The 24642-nt window shown below is 34.1% G+C and overlaps 2 pseudogenes; both read left to right on the top strand.

The window, feature by feature from the left end:
- Window positions 1-1671: 1671 nt before the first annotated feature.
- LOC120116379 lies at window positions 1672-24200 on the top strand (annotated as a pseudogene).
- LOC120116380 lies at window positions 14393-20405 on the top strand (annotated as a pseudogene).
- Window positions 24201-24642: the final 442 nt, after the last annotated feature.

Raw genomic sequence — 24642 nt, 5'->3', positions numbered from 1 at the left:
CCAAAAAAGTAAATAACGTTGACAATTTGATCACTTTTATACAATTGTAGAAAACTTGAAATAGAAAATTTTAAAAGTACCAAAACAATTATTTTGAAGTTTAAAAAATATATATTTTTTTTACTTTTAAAATTTTAAATTATTTTGAGGGTTTTAAAATATTCTAGTAGTTTTTTTTTTGTTTTTTATGTTTTTAAATTTTTTGAATTCTTACGATTAGAAAAACATTGTTGTACTTGATAAATACAAAGGGTTAAAACTTATACTTGAGATAGTTGAATTGATATGATTTATAAATATAAAAGTTAAATTTATTAATATTATTATTTAATTGATAAAATTTATAAATATCAAGAATTTAATATAAAATTATAACCAATTTAAAATTGACACATCAACTCCCTCATTAATATTTTAATATATAATGACTAAATTACGATAAAATGATAATATTAATAATTAAATTTATAATTTTTTTAATTTAATAATTAAAATAAATTAAACTAAATAATTTAATGACTGAAATAGAACACACTCAATATTTTGGCATGTGAGACGACGTGATTTCCTCGTGGTAATTGCTCAGCTGATCTTAAAGGTTTCACAAAAATGACGTGGCCGAATACGATTGGTCCAAAATTTTAATTGTTCAGCCGCGAGAATTAAGGGTTTCAGAATAATCTAGGAGAAATAGAACACGTATCAGATAATAAATATAGGGATACCCTCCTACTTTTGAGTGGACAATAATACCCCTATAGTTGTGGAGTTGCAATTTAAGTTTTTGTTTTTGAATTTTCTTAATTATTATTTCCACCCTACAGTATAATATACAATTACTTGTTTGTTCTTATATTATTATTAAAAAATTTAATACATACTCAGTTAAAAATTGATTAAATAATCAAATAAGTCAGAAATAATATACTAATACAATAAGGCAGTTCAAAAGAAATAAATTGTATATTATATATGTTGGGAATTTTTTTAAATCCTTCATGCAATTTGACTATTTTCACTATACTTCTTATTAAAACAATTTCTAAAAAGAAATCACAATTTGCACGTTTGCTCTAATATTTGATAATATTCAAAGAATTTGTTATAAAATTTATGATTTAATATAAAATTAGTGATACTAATCAATTAGAGAAATTATCCCATCTTTAAATTTTTTTTAGTCATTGACAATATACACATTAAACTAAATACTCGAACTTAGAGTCTTCAGGAAGAAAAACGTTTATTTTAACACGGGATCATTTAATAATTTTAAAAAGTTAAAAATGATAATAATATGGAAGGGTTTTCCAGTTCAAAACCAAAAGGAATGGGGACCATTATGAAATTAACATGAATTAAAAAGGACCCGTTTAGACAAATATGCTAAAACGTGTGGATGAGAGAGGGTTAGTTTCGTCATTCACGAAATACAATGGTTGTCGTATGGGTTTCTTCCTCCTTTCCTTCGTCTCACTGTTCCCTATTTTGGTTTTTCGTTTTCCTCTCGTAAAAAAAAATCTACAACCTTTCTTCTATAAATTGGTTAACAAAAACCCTAATTTCCTTGTGTTCTTTACTTAAATCTTTGCGTATTGCGGAAAGCCGCTAAAAGTTCATACCGTTTAATCCCTCTCCATGGATGTATTTTAAAATTGTTTTTGATTTGTTCTTGGGAACATTGTCTTTCTAAGGTTTTATTTTGATCCGGAGTTTCGCTCTTCTTTTGTTTAAATTGAATGGCGAACTGTACGGAGGCAGAGGATTTCGTGGTGCTATCCCGGGTAAAGACGGGTCTGAAACGTGAATTCGAGTTTGCTTTGAAGGTTCAATCTGAGATCTGTGGGTCTTTGGGTCGGACTCGGTCTGGGAAGGCCCTGAATGGAGGTCAGGTTTGGAGTCCAGGTACCAGGAGCAACAAGAAATTGAAGAAAGAAGTTAAGGATGAGAACGAGAAGACTGATTTGAAGGAACCTGTGAGGGTTTTGGAGGAATATGTTGATTTATTGAGTGAAGAAGAGGCGAAAAGCGACGTAGAAGATCCGAAGAGGGAGGTTGTTGGTTGTGAAGAGGAGGAGTCGAAGATGATCGACTTGGAGAAGAATGAGGAAGTTAAAGATGGGGTAATTGAACTAGTGTCTGAAGTTGAAGTTGTCAAGCAAGGGGAGGAAAAAAGTGAACCCGCAATGGCTATAACTGGCTCGCCAGAAGAAAAACACGGGGAAGAGAAGATGAATGCTGACATTGGTGAGAAAGAAAGTGAACTGGAAAATGCAATGAAGAATGTAGACGAAGAAAAGTTAGAGGAGGATTTGGTGATAGAAAATGGGCCCTGCAAAGGGGATTTAGAGGTGCCGTTTTTTGTTAGTTGCAAGGGTGATATTAAGATAGAGGAAGCGGTGAAGGAAGAGAAGCCTGTAAGGAGCTTTACTCGTTCCTTGTTGAAAGTTAAAGATGAGGTTGTCAAGGAAGGGGAGGAAAAAATTGACACCGAAATGGCTGTAACGGGCTCCCCAGCAGGAAAACAGGAGGTAGAGAAGATGAATGCTGACATTGGAGAGAAAGAAAGTGAACTGGAAAATACAATGAAGAATGTAGACGAAGAAAAGTTAAAGGAGGATTCGGTGATAGAAAGTGGGTCATGCAAAGGGGATTTAGGGGTGCCGGTTTTGGTTAGTTGCAAAGATGATGGTAAGATAGAGGAAGTGGTGAAGGAAGCGAAGCCTGTAAGGAGGTTTACTCGTTCCTTGTTGAATGCGACTGTGGAGGTAGTGAAGGAAACTGCTGCAACAGATGCTGTTGTTGTCGATGCGAGTGATGCCAAAATTGGTGATGTTAAAGTTGGGGTCGTGGATTCTCCAATGACGCAGGGAACAATTGTCTCAACTAAGCTTGTAAGAGATTTCCCAACAGAGATAGAGGATCTTTTGGATTCAGGTATGCTCAAGGGAGTGAACGTGAGGTATGCTCGAAGCTCAAAGGTACGTCTGTGGGAAAAGTTTTGTAGGTGATGAATGCCTTGCTCTTCCAATTCGAAATTTTGATTTCTGAATGTTACATTGTTTCAGGTTACAAGAGCTTCAGGGAGTAATGGGCTTCGGGGAATAATCAAGGGCTCTGGCATCTTGTGTTTTTGCAATGCATGCAAGGGGGCTAAAGTAAGGGTGTATTATTTATTAATATTTTGTGTCTTGTCTTTATAACTTGTTTTGCAAATTTGCGAATACCCATTTGTTTGCGTTTTATCGTTAATTTAGGTTATTACCCCTACCTTATATGAGATTCATGCAAGTAGCTCGAACAAGCCTGCAGAAGAGTATATTTACCTGGAGAATGGGAAAACCATCCTTGATGTAATGAACGCATGCAGGGAGAGTTCATTGAGCACGTTGGAGAACACCCTGAGAATGGTGATAGGTTCTTCCATGAAGAAATCCCGCTTTTGTTTGAACTGCAGAGGTTGATTTTTTCTTCTTTTATCCGCACATATTTTCTCATTTCTTATTGGAATTTGGTGGAGTCTTGAATTTTCTTTATTGTTGTAGAGTTTATTACTAGAGCTGGATATGGGAAAGCCATGGTTCTATGTAATTCATGTCTGGATATGAAAGAGTCTCAAGACAGCTCAACTGTAGTGCCTGATGAGACCAAGGTAGCTGATGCTGCTGATAGGTATGGTTGGGTGCCTGTGTTTTTCTTGGTCCATCTTTGAGTTTGGAAGTGGAGAGAAAAAATAAAATATCCTTACAATTTCATCATCAATTAGGAATTTGTCGAATGTCTAGTACTGTTTTTCTGGCATATGTCGATTTTTTAACCCTTGGCTTCATAGTCAGTTTTATCTGCAGATGCAAAAAATTGGTCTCAATTTTCATCAAATTTATGAGTATTGAGGGGTTTATGATTGTTCCCGATAATAAAGAGTAGCAAATTTGTATGAATGTGGATTGGAAGTTATATTTGCTGCTTATAAAATTTGCATGCTAGCTTTTAGATTTAAATGCAAAGAGATAGTCTCCACATTGCATTTACTTGCTTGTTAGTATCATTTTTCTCTTATCTGATGATTAAAGTAAGATATTCTGTTGAAGTTTAATTCATTCACCCGCTTATTTTATTTTTGTTTTCTTTTTTGGTTTACTTCAGATCACCCAAGCCAACTGCGTTTCCGAAGTCTCCAATGAGTGCTTTAAAATGCAATTCATCACAAGCTAAGAGTCAGGGTAGAGTAACTAGAAAGTAAGTTTAGTTTTGAGTTTATGTATTCTGTTTACATATTTGATATTCACTCTGTTGATTATAGTTGAGGTGGTCACTTTTGGCATTATCTTTTTGTTGATACTGTATAACGAATTAATCTCCTTCATACTGCTTTTGAAGGGATCTGAGGATGCATAAATTGGTATTTGAGGAAGATGGGTTGCCAGATGGGACTGAATTAGGATATTTTGTTCGCGGACAGGTTTGTGTGAATATGCTTAAACGTAAGATTTATCTATTTCAACTATGTCTACTAAGTGGTTATTTGATGTGTTACAGAAAATGCTTGTTGGTTATAAAAGGGGATTTGGAATATTGTGCACCTGCTGCAATACAGAGGTACCCTTTTCTCTTCATTTTCCCAATGACTTTGCTGCATCACAAATTCTCTGATTTTTTGTTTTTATTGTTTTATATGAGCACAGATAAGCCCCTCACAGTTTGAAGCTCATGCTGGTTTTTCTAGTCGTCGCAAGCCGTAAGTTTCTGCTCAGTCCTAGTTGTCAAAGCCTCATTGTTTTTGGTCTTTTTTTTATCTTGTAATTGTTATAATAATGACTTGGTGCATTTAGTGTATGTATCTAGGAACACGAGTGTTATTTTGACATTTCCTTTGTTTACAGTTTTCAAAACATTTACACATCAAATGGGGTATCTCTCCATGAATTGTCGATATCCCTATCAAAAAATCGGAAGTTCTCTACTTATGAGAATGATGACCTATGTAGCATTTGTTTGGATGGTGGGGATCTATTGTGTTGTGATACATGTCCAAGGGCTTTTCACGCAGGTTAGTTTTCAACTTTATTCCTGGGTTTTCTCTTCATCGGAAGCTTTTCAGGATTCACTTGTTTGTATAATAATTGATGTGCTGGATGCATTTAAGCAATGGCAGTAAAGAAACTCTCACCTAATTGACTTCCAATGTTGTCTCTGTTTTTTAGGGAATGCCAAACCATATTCTAAATTCTAAACTTATTTGGTTTTTCCCCTTATGAACTTCTAAACTTTGTGAAATTGTAACAAGTCTTACATAGAATCTTTTGCCTCAAATTGAGAACTTTGCCTTTTGCTCTTGGTTGGCCATAATGTATTTCTTAACTGAAGGCTCTAGTGATGGCAAAATAGTTTTCTAATGTCATTTCCCAATTGTTTAATTACCTATGCGGTTAATGATATTTTTTTATTGCAAAGTGAAATTGATTATTTGTGGATGCAATAATTCTATGGAGTGATTTATGTGTGAACATAACTTGCTTTTGGTTTCAGTAGTATTTTTTCCTCCTTTTCCCCTTTACCCTATCTCTTTGACTTGACTGAACTTAATTTGGAGAGTTGAGAGTTGGTTACTATATTGTACCCTTTTTGGGACTTATTTTTACATGGCTATGATCTCCTTGTGTTTTTGGTCATTTAGAATGATTTGTGAATTTTGCAACATTTTTCATTACACGGATTTTCAACCAATGGAATTTTGGGAAATGCAGTTTTCTTGCTTTCTCCATACAAACAGATTGTGAAATATCCCTACCACGCAAATGTCACTTTAGTTGTTAGTTTGTAATCAGTACAATTCCTGTTGGGCTCATGCTCTTTTTACTGGCTGCAGAGTGTATATCCCTACCACGCATTCCAACTGGTACTGGCACTGTAGATATTGCCAGAATACCTTCCAAAAGGAAAAGTTTGTGCAACATAATGCCAATGCTGTTGCTGCAGGAAGAGTTGCTGGAATTGATCCAATAGAACAGATAAGCAAGAGATGCATTCGAATCATCAAAACTCCAGAGGCAGAAGTTCCTAGTGTGTGTGTTCTATGCAGGTTGGATCTATTCTCTTCTGACCATTTTGAATACTTCTATATTGCTTTGAATTAATCCTCATACTCAAAACGCCCACCACTTTTACTTACCTTAAATAGTGTTAAGTCTTATTATAACATTTATTTCTGAAAATATATGCAATTACCCAGGTAAAAGTGCTAAACAATTACTAATCTAACACTATGGCCTGGAGTAGAAATATTCTAGACGGCTGAAATCTCTAATTTGATTTTTCAGAATCTGTAGCAGTGATAAACTCATACCTATCTGATCCAAAAACTTGTTCTTTATTTGCAAATTGACACATGTCTGATCCCGTTGTTGTGTCCTGCACTCATGTTGATGCTTGATTATTTGTTGCCATTCTTTTGCTCTCCCTCTCTCTGTCATTGCTTTGAAATTTATTTTCTTGTGCTAACATGACATTGATAATTGTAGAGGTCGTACTTTTAGCAAGTCAGGATTTGGTCCTCGCACTGTTATACTTTGTGATCAGGTATCTTTTTGGTTTTGTTTGTGCTTATGATTGTCTGCCATAATTGACACTGAACGATCTGTGTTTATTTTCTCTTTGGCAGTGTGAAAGAGAGTATCATGTGGGTTGTCTGAGGGATCATAACATGGATGACCTTAAGGTCCCCTGTTTTTCTTCTTTGATATATATATGCATAGTTTTTCTATTTCCCTCTGTTTATAAATTAGTATTCACACATCGTTCTTATCAGGAGTTGCCCAAAGGAAAGTGGTTTTGTTGTGCGGAATGCAATAGAATTCATACTTCTTTACAGAAATTGATAGTTCGTGGAGATGAGAATATTCCTGATTCGTCTTTGCATGTTGTGAGGAAGAAGCATGCAGAAAGTAGTTTGGAGAGTAAGGCCAAACTTGATATAAGATGGAGGGTTCTTAGCGGCAAAATGGCTTCTTCAGATGACACCAGAGTAACACTTTCAAAGGCTGTCGCGATCTTCCATGTATATTATTTCCTGCTTAAACCTCTAAAAAAATTCATTGCTGATCTTATCATCATTAACTAGATAAATGACCAGCTTGTTAAAGCTTGTATGTCCGTCATATAAGCTTTAAATCTTGTAGTTGCCTCTGTGCATTTAATGCATGGGGTATCTTCCTTGTAGTTTGTTTTGATTTGGGTCTTTGATGTGAAGTTAAAGCTACCGAAGTAGTAATTGATTTATGATGTTACTTTTGTGGTTTATAGGAGCGCTTTGATCCCATAAGTGACTCTGGATCGAGTAAAGGTGATCTCATCCCATCAATGGTTTATGGGTAAGCAATACTCGTTATTTGTGTATATTTGTGATGCTTGCCGATTAGCTGTGTGCGAATAATATCATTGATGCTTTGTTTGGTACGAGTGTTGAGTTTTAAACTGGTTAACTTCATATGGTAATTTTTAGCCACTAATATGCTTTGATTTGCATAAAGAGGTGGGAAATATTTTACTTATTTTAAAATGGTCTTACTTACTAGAGATTTTACTCATCTTTATAATTTTAAGTTTAGATTGTACCAATTGTTCTTTATGTTATGATAAATTGTTTTAATACTAGTTAATAATAACTTGTTTTGCAGGAGAACTTTCAAGGGCCGAGATTTTAGTGGCATGTACTGTGCAATATTAACTGTCAAGTGAGACTTGTTTTTTTGGCTTTCATTTCTGTGTAATCTTCTATAATTTGGGTGTCACTGATTGCATGATTATTTTTTTTCGTCCCGCAGCCAAGTGGTTGTCTCGGCCGGTATTTTCCGGATTTTTGGGCAAGAAATGGCTGAAATTCCCTTGGTTGCAACAAGTTCTGAAAGTCAAGGACAGGTAATTTAACACTGCTTTATAAAAATATTACTTTTTCCCCATTGAAGGTCTTCTCTTCATTTCGATTAGGAGACACAATGCAGTCCGACTAAAAAACATCGACATTGCAGGGTTATTTCCAATGCCTCTTCAATTGCATTGAGAAGCTGCTTGGGTTCCTAAAAGTGAAAATGATTGTGCTCCCGGCTGCCGACGAGGCAGAATCCATTTGGACAAAGAAATTCAGATTTGGCAAGATAACCCAGGAAGAGGTAATAACCATTTCCTACCAGCGACTCTTGAAGTCTTGATGGTTACCAAAAGAATGGAATCTGTAGGGATGAAGTATAACATAATGTTTCTTTTTGGGTAATATTGCAACAGTTAAACAACTATACAAGGGACTACCAGATGATGATCTTCCAGGGTACGTCAGTACTTCAGAAGCCGGTGCCAGCTATTCGGTTGATTGGTAAATCACAAGATGAATGACAGTAGCCAGCAGCAAGTTTTTTGAACAGGTTTTTCCTCATAATTGTACAGTAAAGGGATGCTATAGTACCTTTTGTTTTGGGTAAAGGAAAAAGATGAAAAGTCAATTAAAACGTTTTTTCTTCCGAGTTTGTAGCACTGAAATGAGGGGGGAAAGTCGGTTGCCCTATATATAGGAAAATTGTTAGGGGCGGAAGTGAATCTAATTCGAGCAATTTCAAAAATTTTGATTTAGATTCATAATTTATTTGTTTATTCATTTAGTTTTGAATTAAAATAGGTTTGATATTTTAAATGAGTTAGGCCGATGTCCACCGGAGCAGTTCTTAGGATCTCTGCATTGACTAACCCCAGGGTGATGACGGCAGTTGCTTCCCCATCTCCTTTACTACTTTCATCTGATGGATCCTTTCTTGCTCACAAGCTCAAGAGGAATTGTTTTCATATCTACGGGGCTCGAATCATCCTCCACTTGGTGCTGCTATTCTAACCCCGATCAATGGTACATTAGCAACCGAAGGAGGAATCGCTGCAACCGTCTTCGTAGGATTTATCTCTATGCCAATCTCGCTTCAGCCTCAGTCAAAAGAGGCACCTCAGGAAGAACTCTCTCGATATTGTTAGTCGGAGGAGTCACCTCCCCTCAGCTTCCATAATGTTGTCTGCCTCAATCTCCGAAAGAGAATTAGCCCCAGCCTTCTTTGACAAGTGCGGTGAGAACTCAGGTTTCGTTCAAGACGTTGAATGCACATCCACTCCAATAAAGCGAGTCGTTTTGACCTATGTAAAAAAGAAACGAGTAAATAACAGTAATTCGACGAACAATTAATAATGAACATAGGGACGTACTACTAAAGGAGGAGTCGTTATAGAAGGATTAATCGCCTTGATAAATCCTCAACTTCCTTCTCTGACAACACATCAATGCAAGAATAAGTATTAAAACGGTCTTACAGTGTATATGTACTGATGGACTGGTAAGAACCCCAAAATATCCTTTGGAATTTCTTGCTCACTCTACTGCTTTCACCTACAACGATCTCCGTATTGCTTTCTTTTCCGCCAAAAACGTCAATGCCAAACTTTGCAACCTCACTAAGGTCATCACAAAATTATTTCTTACCTTGGATTCGCCTCCTCTTCCGGAGCCACCTTAGCATGCAGCAACTCCTCCAAAATACACCCATCGACATCATAGGGTCCAAAACCCCCGGCAAAGCCCCTCATTGAGTCACCATTCGACCAGGGCCTCCATGGGATATTGCAGAACACAAGTAGCATATCTTCTTCCTCTACCATCTCCCCAGCAACACCTTTGTCAAATTGTATGTTCCCCCATAAGGCCACATATTCTTGCAATCTCGAATGTATGGAGGCCCCTCGCATCCAACTACATCTCTGGTCTCCTTAAGGCAAAACTTGAAGATGTTCCGAAAGAAATCTCCTTTGGGAAAATCATCTACCCACCCTTCTTCAACAAAGCAAACTATTCCGTCATTTCTTTCTAACCGTTAGACAACAATCCTTGCCATTTGATCGGGTTTGTTCCACTGAAGAGGAAATCCAAAATCTTCAGGTAATTTATGAGTCAATCTGGAGTGATCCAAGCCCAGTTTCTGCTTGCTTCTTCAACCTAGAATGAGCTTACCATTCTCTCATGTGAAATTGAGAAGGAAGATTCCATTTCTTCTTCTTCTCTCTCAATCTAGAGACGGAGGATATAATTCAACCAAAGATTGATTTCACGACATAAAATTATCATATCTGATTCTATATCCAAATCAGAAAGAGTGAACCGTCTACAATCAACACAACCAAATGTTACTATGAATAAATTTCAAATAATTTTTTTGAAAACTAAATATATCCATATTCAACGTTCATAAAACAAGATAAGTTGAACTATAAATAAAAGTTCTATTTATTCTCACAATTACCAATAACATTTGTGAAACTTACATGCAGCCATGGGAATATTGAAAGTGGAAAAGTTCAGAGGAAAATGGGAGTAATAAATGAAACAAGACACCTTAAACTATAATATATTTTTTCTCATATATTTGCAATATGCAAACTCTCGAAGATGCCCATTTTCTTTTCACCGATGGAGATAATTCAAGCTATATTTGATCATAATATGCAACAATAGCAAGAGGAGAGAATGGTAAGTAAGCAACTCCAAGAAACTAAATTCACATGAGAGGAAGATTAATTTCCATCAGGCACTCTTACATCTCCTTTGAAACTAAGAGGCTCAGCTGCAGCAGAAGTATTATCAGTAGAAAATAACTCAGAATTTGATATAAATAAAGACTCCACCTCTTCACTTCTCGTAGTTTCGAAGAAAAACAACTCTGATAATTCTCTTCTGGGAGTTTAAGCTCATCGTCGCTTTCTTCCTAGGTGTGGGTGGGCAACTTGAAATCATTGGTATCTTATGATCACTTGAAGTTGGCGTTTTACACTCTTCTACTGCTTCTTCTTCTTCGTCATCTTTCCTTGATGCCACCACTTCGTCATCGTCTTCGTCGTCATCATTTTCATCACCATCATCATCTTTTCTTACTGCCACAGTTTCTTCTTCTTCTCATCATCCTTTTTTTCAAAACATTTTTCTTCTTCTTCTTCTTGTTTTTGCTGGTCAAGTTCTGTAGGAGTTCCTTGAAGAACATTCTCATGGCGATCGTCCTTGGACATGGAGGTGAAACTTGAAATTAAAGCTAATAATAAGTGATTTGAAAGAGAGAAATTATGAAACTTTCAACTATTCGATTCTGATACTTATCTTTTAAAGAAACGATATTGATATATATTTATATAGTGTCTACTATTATCGTCTTCTCAAAACTTCGTATTTGTACTTTTTTTTTTCCACGTTATTTCTACCTTTAGATTTACCTTCAGTCTTTTATATTTTCACATCTAGGAAACCCGACAAAGCAGTCGTGTTATTATAATGACGGTCCATTCAATTCATGTTACCGCCAAAAAAGGAAACTTGTTACATACTATTTATACAGTTAAACACTTCAAAACTTTAAATGAATGGTTCTAAATTGACATTAAGATCAAGGATATGTCCATATCCTATCATCCTAACTTAGTTGCTATTTCTCTATTTACTTTAGCTTAATTGATGTTATTATTAACATAATTGTACTTTCTTTTAATTTTACATAATTTAGGACAGTTTGATAAGTGAAAATAGATTATTGAAATTAACCCGTTTTTAGTGAATATAATCTCATTTTATATTGTTAATCTCAATAATTTATTTTCATTCATACAATAATCCTAAATCCGTATAAAATTAAAATAATTTTACACAACGTAGATAGATCCTTACCCTCTATATATCGAATTAGATAAGGTTTGGAAATAAATAGGGAGGCTTATCTTTGTGATCCATGATATGTCGAGATTGCTTGTCTGCATATACAGCTACGGGCATAGGATACCGTTTGAGTTTGGGAAAATAATTTCCAATCTCCACAAACGCATAGTATTCCCTGTCACATAATATATTATATTATAACCTATATAAATTACAGAATTATTTATTTTTTCTGCCACATTATTTATTATATTACAACATAAACAAATTACTGAATTATTTATATTTTCCTCCATACCTCACCACCTCGTATCTTTAATGTCAATTACCCTTTGTTTCCTATTATTGAAAACAAATTCATTTTTGAAAAAAATATAAAATATATCTTTCATTCTAATATAAACAAATAAATAACTTTAGACCATTAAAATTAAGGGTAAAGCATACAAATGATCCTCCAAACTATATGGCGTCGCTTTGTTGAGTCCCCTGACTATTAAAAGTTACAAAATAGCTTCCGACTATTCATATGTTCCAAATTCGTCATTCTCTATTAAAAATTGACGGTAGTCTGAGTTGGATGTTAACCTAACGGTTGTAATATGATAAAATATAATCCTAAAATCTCAAATAACTATTATATTTCAGTCAACAAGTTAACGTCCACCATGTATTTTAAAGTTAGGGGATGTAGTGAAAGAGAATTGTAAATTATTGAGCTTTGAAGGACGTTTGATGACTTGAACAAGTAGAGAATAATAGAAATGAGCAATGTGGATTAGAGAGGCATATGAACGATAGAAGAGAAAGAGAAGACAAAAGGTTCATTTTATTATTTATTTTAGGGTAAACTATACATTTAGTACTCTAGCTATCACTTTTGACATATTTTTGTCATCCGATTATTAAAAAAAAATTATCAAACGTTTAGTTTTGGTTTCATTTGGTCACTTGTCGTTAAAACATTAACAATGATGATGACGTGCCACCATAAGATAATTTCACATCATTGGAAAAAAATCCATGTCAATATTTCTATTAATTTTTTAGCGTTGGGTGACCAAAATAAAAATATTAGATATGATTTTGAACAAAATAATAATTAGATGAACCAAAATGGAATAAATATGGTAGTCGAGGTACTAAATGTGTACTTTATACTTTATTTTAACAATGTAGGCTGAATTCATTTTTGGGCAGGCACATTTAATGGTTTTTAAAGCCATGATATAAGCCTTAAAGTTTTGATAACTATTTGGATCGGTTTGTTAGGGTAGGTGGGCTTTAAATTGCACATAATATATCCAATAAAAAATTAACAAATTCAACAAATTTTCAATTGAATCCATTGAGTGGTCTCGAGCAGCTGCATTTATAGGGGATATATACGTTATCAATAGTCTAAGAAAAATTATAAGCATATACTATCTTGTAAATCCCATTATTAAAAAAATAACTTTATCAAATAAAATCTGAAATGCGTCTCTAATGATAGAAGTGTTGAAATCAAGGCCAAGAAATAAATTGTAAAGAATATAAAATATGAGAGGTTTTAGTCCTTATATGATTGTTAGTTATGTTTCTTATTCGTTTTGGGTTCATTGGGGGTTTTATTCTTTAGCTTCTGTTGAGTCTCGAGAGAGGGAGAAATTCTTGCTTTGCTTGTTTGGTTAGTTAAAGAAGTGGAAGAGACCTCTAAAAACATGAATAAAAAGAAGTTTGTGCTTGGAAGAAATTGAAATGTTCAAAAACTTTGGGGACTAATTTAGAATGAAGATTATAGTTTAAGGATGAAACTAAAATGTTCAAAAGTTTAAGGACTAATTTAGAATAATAATTAAAGTTTAAGGGTGAAATTAAAATATTTAGAAATTTAGAAATTAATTTAAAACAAGAATCATAATTTAAAGATGTTTAATGTATTTAGCTTTTTATAATAATATAAATTTTAAAATTCGAATTCACTCAAATAAATTTGATTATCGCCTCTAATTAAAACCTAGCGTTTTTATTTATTTATTTCGGTAATCATAGAGTATTTTTTCCCTATAAATGGACGAAAAAAACCTTATGATTATTTGTAGTTTACCCGTGAAAAATAAAAGGGTAAAGTATACAATTAGTCCCCTGATTATAAGATATTGTTTTGTTAATTCATTTGATTGTTAAAAGTTATAAAATGATTATTTAATTATAGGATATTGTTTTGAGTCCATCGACTATAAAAAGTTACAAAATGGGCACCCGACTATTTATTATGTTTCATATCGTCATTTTTTGTTAAAAAATTAATAACGTCTGTGCTGAACGTTAATATGTTGACTGAGATACAATAGTCGTTTGAATTATGAGATCAAATTTTATTATATCTGTCAGTAGTTTAACATCCTACACATTTTCGTCAATTTTTTAACGAAAAAGGACGAGTTTGAAACATAATGAATATTCAATTGTCCATTTTGTAATTTTTAATAGTCGATGGACTCAACAAAGCAACTCCTTATAATTAAAGGACCATTTTATAACTTTAATAGTCAGAGGACTCAATAAAGTAATACACTATAGTGTGGGGACCATATGCGCACTTTACCCAAAATAAAATGACAAGACAAGCAAGAATGACCATAAATTAAGTCAAACAGAACAAACTACCGTTTGAATCAGAGAAAGCTAAAGCCGCCGAAACCTTGAAAGACCATCTGCAAATCTTTGTTTAATTGCCTTCACTCGCTAAAACCCTAGACAAACTCCGATCCTTTCATTGATATGGCAAGGACAGCTATTCTTCATTTGTTAAGACACCGCACCGCCGCCGCCGCAGCTGCAGAACCTCTCTCCGCCTTTAGATGCGCAAGTTTCAATGCCTTTCTTTTTTTGTTTTGATTGTTTCATGATTCGTTTGATTGATCCGTATTTCCATTTTAATTATTTATATACGCAGCTGATGACTAGTGGGTATAGTAGGAAGCCTGCTGCAGGGATTAAGTGGACAGGATTTTGCAGACATTTCAGGTTTAGATGGCCCCCTTTTGTGGTTTATTTATTTGTTGGTACATAGTATTTTATTTCTTTGAATAGGTTTTAAATTGATTTGTTTTGACCATTGATGTTGTTTGTTTGCTTAGCTCAAGAGCTGCTGTAAATGATGTTATTGGTAACGATTTCACGAATACGGATTCAAGCCTTGCATTCATGGAAGGAAAGGTAAGATTATTGAATGATAAATTGGAAGTTACTGCTTATTGGTGATTGTTAATGTCATTCAAAGTTGTCCATATTTTTCCATATAATGTTTCAAAAAGGTACTGTGGGTGTTCACTGGTCTTTCTGATGCTTCATAGGAAGAGAGTGATTATATCAAGAGTGAAAATAGTGAAAGGAGACAGAGAGGGAGACAACAATTCTGATTTTGATTCCCAACTGAAGTTCACAATCACAAGTATTTATAACCTGGCATTATATGTGTCTGCAGTAAACAGGGGAATTGCTGAATTAGCACCCAAGCCATTGGTGGTTCCCGTTACTATATCTGAATTGTATACTGTTTCAGTTTTTTCCACCTTGTACTTCCATTTTTTGGTTACAAAAAGGGGGTAGTGCTGTATAAGATTTCAGTTTCACCAATGGTTGTTATTTTAGATTGTCTGGTAGTTTTCATTATTTCTGTATCATAGTATAACAGCTTTAAGGCATTAATATGTTCGGTGTCCCTTGAAATTCGGATTAACATATCTATAAGTGTCACAAAATGTCTCAGATTGAACTCTTTATTGGATTTTGGGAGAGTGTAAACAAAAAGAGGCTAGTTGCTTTTAAAAGGCGCTATTGCTAAATGAGAGAGGTAGGTTTTTCCTAAGATGAGAAATGTATGATCTTACAATAGTTAAATCTTGGGGATTATAGGGCTCCTATATTACAGAATTGGGTTATGTCAGACAGAGGAAAATTGCTTGTGGTGACCTCAAGGCCCTCTCATTTGCTAACAAGAATTTCTTGTCTTTGGTAGATTCCACGATAGCAATTATGAAGTCTCTAGGTGTTGAATCATGGTTGTAATGTAACTACTGCTTCAATCCTAGATTATTTTTCTTAATTTTCAAATCAATATTCCCATAGGCATTTGATGCTCTTTAGGCTGAGTTACTTTATAAGATCCTAAGTATAAAGCATTCTAGAATATATGTCCACAACAGTTCAACTTGATTCAGAAACAAACAGTTGAAGAAAATTGCCTAAAGCCACTGTAGAGCTCCTTTGGCACGTCCCATTTTTAATTTTTGTTGCACACAATGTTTTACATATTTTAAACTTGTCCTGGAAAAACTACTTCGTTGCTCTCCTTTCTGCCTAGTTTTGATTTAGCACTTTATTGAGATAGTGGGACATTTTCCAGGAACGACTTGACCCGTTTTCAATTGTTGCCGATGAACTATCACTTATTGCTACCAGGCTGCGGTCAATGGTAGCTGCTGAAGTATGTAAATCTTCTTTCTCAGGTCTTCTAACTGAGTTTTATTAGTTTTTCTTTTTCTGGTTTCAACAGGTGTAGGAACTTGCTTACTTGTGATAATAGCTAGATATCCATTCCTACAGGTTCCTAATCTTGCTTCAGCAGCGGAGTACTTCTTCAAAATTGGGGCTGAAGGAAAAAGGTTTCGTCCCACGGTAATAATAGTGGTGACTTAAGGCTAATTCTAAAAGTTGCTGTCTTTTCTTTTACTGTAGTTATTTTTGGGTGTCATGAACAAGATGATAAAATACCTCTTTATTATTTTGCATAAGTTGAGTTCTAAGTATCCTTTTTGGAACTTGTCATTTGATCACGCCCTTGCTTTTTGGAACTTGTTTAATGCAAATAATATGAACATAGCACACTTTAGATGTGCCACTTTAGCAAAGCAGTCTTTCAACATGTTATTTCTCTGTTTTTCTGTTTCAAGTTCTAAGTTCTTAAGCTTATATTTCAGATTATGGTTACTTTCCAAATGGCTATTTTAGTTGTTCTATGTAGGTTTTACTTTTAATGGCGACAGCTTTGAATGTGCATATACCTGAACTACCCCGTGCTGGAGTTGGAGATACTTTGCCAACTGATTTGCGTACAAGGCAGCAGCGTATAGCTGAGATCACGGAGATGATCCACGTTAGTTAAATATTTATGTCCCCTTTGCATTCAATTTACCTCTGCAGATACTTGGCTGGCTGTCAGGTAACTTCTACAGAGTTCCTTCGAGACTAACTTGGCCATGCCCTTGAATCAGGTGGCAAGCCTCCTTCATGATGATGTCTTGGATGAGGCAGACACAAGACGCGGTGTTGGTTCATTAAATGCTGTAATGGGCAATAAGGTTATTTTTCTTGTTCCCTTGAAATAAGGTTCTACAACAACTTCTCATTGTTGTTTTGAGACTCGTCTTATATTTCAGCTTGGTAAAAGTAGTTCTTAATTTATGCTACTTGACCTTTTTATGGCTCTTTCACCTGTCTAAAGAAGAGAGCCAGTAGATGATTGTTTCCTAAGAATTTCTGTTTGTAATGCAGTTAGCTGTCTTAGCTGGAGATTTCCTGCTTTCTCGAGCGTGCTTGACCCTTGCTTCTTTAAAAAATACAGAGGTATTTTTTAACCCTTTTTAATCTTGTGGATGTTTGTGTCGGCAAGTCAGGAGGTGCGATTATATATTGACTAACAATGCAGACTTTCACCTTACTACATGCTTTCTAAATTTCTATTTGGGATCTGTGGCTTTTGGGTGTATATAGGTGGTCACCTTAATTGCAACAGTTGTCGAGAATCTTGTTACCGGGGAAACCATGCAACTTACAACTGCTTCTACTCAACATTTTAGGTATACCATTTTGCCATGATCTCAATTTTTTCTTCATTTAACTTGAATTTTGATTTATGAGAATAGACATTAAAAGTCTTATGATGAAAACTTGTTCCTATTGGACAATTTCCACCCTGGAGTATATAATGATTTTTTCCTCTTCTCCTCCTGCTTAATGCTGAGCATGGTTACCATAGTATTAGTATTGTTGAATACATGTAATTTGTTCATTTACATCTGGAAGTAATGAAGGCTTGATGTTATCTTCAGACTTCTGATTATTTTACTGCTTTAATTTTCCCAGTAGTACAGATATCTGATGTTGAGCAATATACATGTCAGTCCTATTAACTGAAGTTATCCACTTGATCTATAAAACACCCTTACTATGAAAGAAATCATAGCACAGAGTAAAAGGAAAAGACAGCTGCTATTAAATTTGTCCAACAGTATTATTTTTGGAAAACGGGATGAAAAAGGGACGAAATTAAGATAGAATATGGACACTGCTGATGAAGTTGAGTGTTGTCAGAAGGGATGAAGAATTGCAGTTTCTTTTTCTTGTAAGTCTAATATCTATAGAGGAAAAAACACTATAGTACTATATACATGCATAAATGTACGTGTCTTTGTGTATGCATAATTAATCATTATAAAGTAAAAAGATAATTGAAATATTAAAAATTTGATTACGATGGCAACTCTTTAGTATTACAATGCTTGATTGCTAGCTAATCAACCTTGAAAATGTATTTCAAGTATTTTGCAGGTATGCCTGTTTACACTCCCGTAATTCATTGCACATGTTCTGATTTCTTGTTCTTCTCTTTCTTTTTCTTAACATTTGTCTCCATCTGATTGCATATCCATGACAAGGGCTGAATCATTGCTGTCTCATTAACATACTCAGGATTGCACTTTTAATTATGTATCCTCTCTCAATCTCTTTTCTTTTCCTTTTTGGTAAATGCAGCATGGAGTATTACATGCAAAAGACCTACAACAAGACTGCTTCCCTGATATCAAACAGCTGCAAATCAGTTGCCATTCTTGCTGGGCACACGGCAGAAGTTGCAAAGTTGGCCTTTGATATGGAAAAAATCTGGTTTGTAAATTCCACAATTTTTTTCTTGGTCACAAAGAAAAAAATCCTTAAGTTTCTAGTGGGAAACATTTTGGGATTATGCTGCATTTTACCAAATATTATCCAGGAGAACTTTGTGCTGTTGTAACACCAATTATCATGTATGTGTGATATGGTTGGCCTGGTATGGTAGAAACTGAATATTACTAAAAGCATCTTCTATATCCTATTGTTCTTGCTTCATGCAGTTGTCACTGAAAAATTATGCAAAAGTTCAATCTGAAGATACAAAAATTGAACTCTTTTCACACCACATTTTGCATGTTGTTTTTAGTTTATGGTCTAGCTCAGCGTTAGAACATGGTGCATAGGTAAAAAGGTAGTTGCATGCTTTTAAATCCATGGTTTGCCATGTTGATATTCAGTAATTAACTGACAGGAACTTTTAAGTACTTTAGAGTAGATTACTAGAACTACTTGACATCATGTCATGCTTTTTCTATCCCATGCCATCTGACAGTAACAACGTGTCTTTAGTCTCACCATCTGCTTCTTTTCTTTTCTGCAGGGATTAGCATTTCAATTGATAGATGATGTTCTTGATTTCACAGGCACATCAGCATCCCTTGGAAAAGGTTCTTTGTCTGATATCCGACATGTAATTCATCTACCTTAATGTTTTATGTCCCCATGCTGCATCTTCTTTTTGTTAAACTAAAAATTTAAGTGGTAGAATTGATGGAAAGATAAACCCACCGGGAATTTGGACAACCCTTCTAACTGCATTTCAAGGTCTTCAATTGTTAAGCAATCTAAGTTTGAAATCCTTAGTTTAAAATTTCTAAACCCTCCCTATGTTTCCATCCTTGTGGCTATGGGTTGAGCTTATGCTCATCGAACTCATTCATGAATCTTAATGCCCATAGAGAGTATTCATCAGTTGAGTCTCTCTGAACTCATTTTTGAATCTTAGCGAAGGCAGAAAAAAGAAGGGAACTTATTGAATGTTAACAAGACCGTGTTTCGAAATAAATGATTTAAATGAATGTTTGTCAATAATGAATAAAAATGATGTACAATTGTCTTGTAAAAAATTGTGTTGCAGGGAATCACAACAGCTCCAATCCTGTTTGCCATGGAAGAATTTCCTCAATTGCGTGCAGTTGTTGACAAGGGATTTGACAACCCTGCAAATGTTGACCTAGTAAGCCTATATTTACCTAGTTTTGCCTGCAATTTCTAACGCTATTCTGTTATAACGCCATTGTTAAATGTCGCTGGAGGCATTTGTGATCCGAAACATCGCTAAATTTTTTTCTCATTTCAACGTTTCACTTTCTTCTAGATTCTGAAACCCTTTAGAAAAATAGTTCGTCTTTGATAAACTAGCAGTACGAGTTAAAATAGTTAATCTTTGGTATACTTGCTGATCTATTCAAGATAGTTGAATAATTAAGTTTAATGTGTGACTCTGCTCACAACAATGTTTGTGTCACGTTCGAAATTACCGAGTCTTTTATCGAATACAGGCTCTCAAGTATCTAGGGAAGAGTAGGGGCATAGAAAGGACCAAGGAATTAGCCATGAAGCACGCAAACGTAGCTGCAGCAGCCATTGATTCACTTCCCCAAAGTGATGATGAAGACGTAATAAAGTCGAGGCAGGCACTTGTTGATCTTACTCAAAGAGTCGTCACCAGAAATAAGTGAGAGAAACACTATCAAGTTAGTTTTCACCATTACAGATTTACATAATAAAAACACCCCAAATTTCTTTTGCTAGTTAATTTCTGGTAGATGAGTTCTACAAAATTATTTTAGGTCCTTTTTTCATACTCTAAAGATATTTAGTGAGTTTATTATTCTCATTCTTACCTTGTATTATTGCATTTTCGCAATTAAGATTTGCAAAAGTAGTCAAAGTAAAACTTAAAACCTTTAGGTAGGGATGGCAAACGGGCGGGTCGGGTACGGATACCCCTCCCTCATCCCCATACCCACCTACTATTTTTCAATCTACCACCCGCCCACCACCTATGATGGGTACAAATTTTTAAATCCACACCCGCCCACGCGGGTACATTTTCAAATACATCCCCACACCTACTACCCACTAGTGACATACCCATCTAGACCTGCCTGACAACAAACTAATGAGATGTTGGAGTTGGTTCCCAGACAGTTCGTGATGGGGTAGCAGCGCATGCTTCAATTTGTCAGAGGAGTGGCTCTACGAATGTTATGGAGACAATTGTAGGGAGCATGTAGTCGCAGAGCTGGATTGTTGTGTTGCTTTCGATGTTAATGCTTATAGTGCGCCTAATATGGGTTTTGAGGGGCTAAAGAACATGAAAACTGGTGCTTTTGATGTTAATGCTTATAGTACGGCTAATTTGTGTTTGATGGGCAGCATGGGCTAAAGAACATGGAAAGTGACGTGGTTAGTGTGATTATGGTTTAATCAAAGAGCTGAATATTTCCCTTTAATTAAATATCAGATTAAAGACTAAATATCCTTAATATTTAATTAAATTATATGTTATATATTATATAATATTAAAATTTATAAATTAGTCTCTAAAATTACACCTAAATTCATAATGGTCTAAAATTTAATAGATATTTAGCTGGGCGGACGGATGTGGGGCGGGCAGATGTGGGGCGGGTAATGTCTCAAACATTACCCGCCCACCACCCACCACCCACGACGGGTACCACTTTATAAATCCGCACCCGCCCACTACCCGCTAAAATTACACCCATCCCCGCTCCAATTAGAGCGGATGCGGTGTGGAATCCACGAAACTGTACCCGTTTGCCATCCCTACCTTTAGGTTTTTCATACACCAACGGTTACATCTAAGGAACCTTGTACGAGGAACGGATCAGGTGAGAATGGATGAAAAATATAAGCTTTACGATAGAAAGGAATGCTATAGATCCTATCCTTTGTGAAATATCGAATTATTGACTCGCATATAACATAAATTGAATATTTTCATAGAAAACATTATATATTACAACAATTATACTCCTTTTAACTTTTGACCAAAATTATAATTAAAATAATAATAAAAAATTCGATAATCATATTCTGTTAAAATTAATATACGAATCAATTTCATATTTTAACTTTAACTATATTCTCTATGCATGTACAACGAGTTTGAACATGTAATTCGTTCAATATTTAACTTTCAAATTCGATTAAATGAATTCAATCTATGTGACAGTTAAATACAATATCAATTGTGTTTGATTTGCATTCGCTTCAATCATAGGGTGTGACCTCATAGATTCTTGTAACATTAGTAAGAATATTAGAACAATTTTAATATTACAAACAACGAGTGACATCTGACAATGCATCATTGCTACCTAAGTTACAAGAAGTCGTGTTTCAACATAACCTTTCTATGATTAACCTTTCATATATTATGCCCTTTATCCTTGATATCTAGATTGGACACAAGTCATGGAATAATCACACTTGTATAGTTCATCTCATATTTATTGATATCTCGAGTAGACTGTAATAAACAAAAAAGTGTGATATATTATATTAACTTATGCATTTATAATATCACTCAATCAAGTGACCAAAGATACTACTACAATTATATACGAGGGAGAAATCCTATACAAATCAATCATATCTCACTACATAGGTGGTGATATATTCAACATCAATTTTTATAGTATACCAGTTACATTAGATGTTTAATTGTATCAAAATAGACAACTATTATGTATATTTATGATGTGCAATTGTGCAAGTATACACGTCGAACAAGTAATAAAGTAATAAATGAATTTGTTTTTGTCCCATGTAATTTTATAAGTTCGTCCGTCTAAAATTTTAGAAATTCATCCCCTAACATAAAATCCTACGTCCGTCACTTAATTGAAACCTAAATATAAACCTACATCAACATGCAAACTTTGTTAAAAACTGATAAATGAAATGAGATTACTATATGTTGAAGAACCCAAAACCCTAATCTTTGTCAATTCTGTAAAAGAAAATCATTCGCTAAAATCATTTAACCAAATTGTAGCATAGTTGGCACCAAAGTTGTTCTTCGTTCGATAGAATTTATGTTGTTAAGAACTATGTTTATAAAGTGTCATTAATGGCACAATTCCTATGTTATTAAACAATAGTAGCTAAAATTAAGAAGTGCCCACACAATATAATACAGTAAAAAAACCATTTAACTACACGATTAATAAAATATTGAAAACATTTTGAATTTAAAGTAATTAAATATTATAAAATCAAGTTAAGGCCTTCCAATAGAAAAAAAAATAGATTATATATTCATGTGTACCGATAAAAAGGTATTTATATTTATGCAGTTAACATTATACCAAATATTGTAGAAGGAAATTAATAAATTTGGGCATGTAATTGGTAAGCATTTATTAAAAAAAAACATTCCAAATTCAATCCCATTGAAATACATGCTTTGCACATGGAAATGGCAATCCTTTTAAACATTTTGTCGATCATTTAAATATAAGGAAAAACTACTTCATATATCATTGAACATTGTTTGTTTAGCCGTTTATATCACTGAATTTTAAATTTTATCAATTAATCAATTATGGCACTAAACTTTAGTTTTACATTTAATTATATCACTTCATCGTTAAGTCAGTAACAAGACGATGACATGGCTAACGGTTGCTGATGTGGCGTCTCACAACAAAATGACAGCATTTTGGTGCAACTATTTTGATGCTTAAAACGATGTCATTTTAAACACTAAACTTTAGGGATGTATCGATTTTGTTATTGAATTTTTAAACGCTTTTCTTTTTTAGCACTGCACTTTTCTGTCACCGTGAATAGTCAAACAACACCCATCATCGGTCATATTTCATGACAAAATTGATACCAAAACGATCATATTTCACTCATCTTTCTTCTCGTATGATAGATTTTCCACGAAACACATTCAAAAGCAACGAAAATTCATTTAAACTTTTGACATATTAATACTCTGATCTCTTTCAATGATCATCCAATGATGCTAGTTTTGAAGTATATTGTTCGTTTTCTCGAAATAATGATTTTCACCATTCAGATTTACGAACAAACACTTCAAATCTCATAAATATAATAAAGTCTCCAAACATCTAAAAAATAGTAGATTTTTGTTATTTATTTTCGTCGATTTTGAGTGAGTTTCGTGGAAAACTAATCATATGAGAAGAATGAGGAGTGAAATGCGAACATTTTGATATCAATTTTACCTCGAAAGATAGTCAGTGATGGGTAGTAATTAGTTGCTGACGACGCTTGAAAAGTACAGTGCCAAAAAATAAACTATGTAAAAGTCCAGTAATAAAATTGATACACCCTAAATTTAATATCTAAAATGACGTCGTTTTAGGCATCATAAAAACCGCACCAAAACGATGTCGTTTTGGTGTGGCATGCCACATCAACAACTATTAGTCATGCCTTCGCCTCGTTAGTAATTTAACGACAATGTGACATAATTGAATGTAAAACTAAAATTCAATATTATAATTGACACAATTGAAAGTTTAGTGCTATAAACGAGTAAGTTCAATAATATCCAAAATAATTTTCCTAAATACAAACAAACTATCGAATGTATCAAAATATTATATTATATTTTATAAATTAGAAGAAACTAAAATCAATAAAATATATGTTTTTTTTTGGGTTTAAAGCCCAATTGTAATATACCAAATTTATTGTCACTTACAAAGAGACGCAAAGAAGAACCAAAGTATAGCGTAAGCTCATAAAAGATCTTTAATTAATTATTAGGTATAATACCAAAAAATTCATAATATTTGATTAAAAAATTATTTTAACCCTTATTCTTTTATTCGAAGTATTTTGGCTCACGACATTTTATTTTATGATAAAAACTTTAATATTTGATTAAATAGTCACTTTAGACTTTAGTCATTTTTTCTTGAAATATTTTGGTTTCAATATTTCATTTTAGGACAAAAACACTTATTTTG

Source organism: Hibiscus syriacus, unplaced genomic scaffold, assembly GCF_006381635.1.
Source record: "Hibiscus syriacus cultivar Baekdansim isolate YM2019G1 unplaced genomic scaffold, ASM638163v2 tig00110294_pilon, whole genome shotgun sequence".
NCBI lineage: Eukaryota > Viridiplantae > Streptophyta > Magnoliopsida > Malvales > Malvaceae > Hibiscus > Hibiscus syriacus.
Note: the sequence above shows the minus strand (reverse complement) of the source record. Positions and strands in the feature narration are given on the sequence as shown.